This window comes from Scylla paramamosain, chromosome 2, assembly GCF_035594125.1.
Source record: "Scylla paramamosain isolate STU-SP2022 chromosome 2, ASM3559412v1, whole genome shotgun sequence".
NCBI lineage: Eukaryota > Metazoa > Arthropoda > Malacostraca > Decapoda > Portunidae > Scylla > Scylla paramamosain.
In genome coordinates, this window is record NC_087152.1 from 41,609,317 (window position 1) to 41,611,816 (window position 2,500).

A 2,500-nucleotide genomic window follows, 5' to 3' on the forward strand; every position below is an offset into this window, starting at 1 on the left:
AGTCGTGCTTTCAGTGTTTTTTTTAAGTGAATTCACCGTTTCTGTGGTGTTTTAAAAAGGCAGGGGATGTTTTTTTTATATATTTTTTTTATTTTTTTGTGTTTTTCTTTTTAGATTTTGGTGTTTTTCAAGTTTGTTTGGGTAGAAATTGTTTTTTCGCTGTCCTTGGGTAGGTGTGTGTCTCTTCTGGGGTGTTTTGAAAGGAAATTAAGTATTATTTAAGTGTTTTTTGGCTAGAAATATGTTTTTTTGGGTGTTTTGAAAGGAAATTAAGTGTTTGGCCTAGAAATGTGTTTTTTTTGGGTGTTTTGAAAGGAAATCACGTGTTATTTAAGTGTTTTTTGGCTAGAAATGTGTTTTTTGGGTGTTTTGAAAGGAAATTAAGTGTTATTCGCTGTTTTTTGTGCAAGAAATGAGTGCTTTTGGGGTGTTTTGAAAGGAAATTAAGTGTTATTTAAGTGTTTTTTGGCTAGAAATGAGTGTTTTTTGGGGTGTTTTGAAAGGAAAATTAAGTGTTTTTTAAGTGTTTTTTTGGGTTTCTAGGTGTTTTTGGGAGTAAAATTGTGTTTCTAGGTGTTTCTGGTGTGTGTGTGTGTGTGTGTGTGTGTGTGTGTGTGTGTTGCCTTGTCTTTCGTTGTACAGATGCTTATGCAGTGTGTGTGTGTGTGTGTGTGTGTGTGTGTGTGTGTGTTGCCTTGTCTTTCGTTGTACAGATGTTTATACAAGCTGTATGTGTGTGTGTGTGTGTGTGTGTGTTGCCTTGTCTTTCGTTGTACATATGCTTATACAGTGTGTGTGTGTGTGTGTGTGTGTGTGTGTGTGTGTGTGTGTGTGTGTTTGTTGCCTTGAATTTCGTTGTACAGATGGTGATGCAGTGTGTGTGTGTGTGTGTGTGTGTGTTGAAAATGTACGTAAGATGATATATAAATCTTTCATTTACAACCACAAAATGGTGAGTAATGTTGAGAAGGAAGAAGAAAGGAAGATTATGAGGAAGAAGAGGAGGAAGAAGAGGAGGAGTAGGATTTAAATGAAGGAAAATAACAGGGACAAAGTTTTTAAATCATATTATTCGTTATTTCTTTCTTTATTCAGTATTTCCTTATTCCTTTCTTTATTTTCGTTTACTTCCACCTCTTATCCCTTTTCTGCCAGAGGAGGAAGGGGAAGAGAGGAGGATGAGGGTGAGGAAGACGAGGAAGAGGAAGAGGATTAAATTTCTTGCATTTTTCTTACAGAATCGTCAGGATGTCAACATTGTATAATGGTACAGTGTTGAGACAGGGACGGTCGCGTTATAATTCACTAATTGAGGTTACTTTTGATAAATAAAAACAACTAGTACGGAGTCTTTTAAGTATTTTAGACTATCTATATACCGGAAAATATTAAGGAAAAGTGGCGTAAATAAGAAAAAAAAGGCAAAGATTAGAGATGTGGGATTTTATAACTTGTGGTATCTTAAAATACTAGTATAAGATAAACCCTATGCAAAACGAATAATATAACCTTTATTAATCATCATAACCTAGAAAACCGATAAATATATATATAAAAACCAGTGTAATTAGTAAAAAACAAAAAAACTGTCCCTTGGAAGTGAGACGGCCCACAGAGTCGCGCCAAAAACGTGGATCTACAGGCCAGGCATCTTATGTTTAACCAGGTGTACAAGGTGCTGGCTTTCAAGGGCCCCTCCACACCTACAGACACACGCACACACCACCAGATACAGGAAGGTGAGTGCCTGAGATGGTGTTGAGTTAGATATAATACTTATTTACTTGAGAAATGGTGTTGCTTTGTTGATGGCGCCACACAACGCCAGTAAGATATTTCAGACCACTTAAATTGCTTCCCTGTGCAGCCAGTGACGCCTCTCCATAGTTAAATGTGTGTGTGTGCGTGTGTGTGTATGTGTGAGTGCGTGTGTGTGTATGTGTGAGTGCGTGTGTGTGTGTGTGTGTGTGTGTGTGTGTGTGTGTGTGTGTGTGTGTGTGCGCATAGTTACCAGATAAATGTAGTTTTAAGAGAATATTTTTATTTACACTTTAAAGAATCACTAAATTTTGTGACGCAGCCTTGGATGTGCCCCTGTGCTCCCCCCCCCACGCTCCCCTCGCCGCCCTTGGCAGTGTGGGAACCTCGGTACACGCCAAAATAATACCATGCATTCTTCTCAGTCACCTACTAATCTTACTTGGCGGTGTGGGAACCTCGGTACAGGCCAAAGTGCCAAGTAAACACCTAACCTAACGTAAGAGAGAGAGAGAGAGAGAGAGAGAGAGAGAGAGAGAGAGAGAGAGAGGTCACTGGTATCATTATTTTCATTATTACACACAATTTAAGGGTTGACCTGGCCCCCCTCCCTTCACCAGGCCACCCCCTTACACTCTCTGTTCAGGTGACCTAATGTGACCTAGCCTTGACACCTGCACCTCCACGTGTCAGCTGGGCACTTGTACACTCCACAGTTCTAGGTGAAGACACTGTTGGGTCA

The 2,500-nt window shown here is 39.6% G+C and overlaps 1 protein-coding gene across 4 annotated transcripts in view; it reads left to right on the forward strand.

Moving 5' to 3' along the window:
• LOC135115295 (probable E3 ubiquitin-protein ligase HERC4) overlaps positions 1-2,500 on the forward strand; it is a 12,453-nt gene that overhangs the window by 1,744 nt on the left and 8,209 nt on the right. For 3 of the 4 annotated variants that reach the window (XM_064031907.1, XM_064031916.1, XM_064031901.1), the window contains exon 1: positions 1,382-1,739. The gene's annotated coding sequence lies outside the window, so the exon portion shown is untranslated. Of the gene's footprint in view, positions 1-1,381; positions 1,740-2,500 lie in introns of those variants that run through there. The other variant, XR_010275949.1, reaches the window with a different exon arrangement.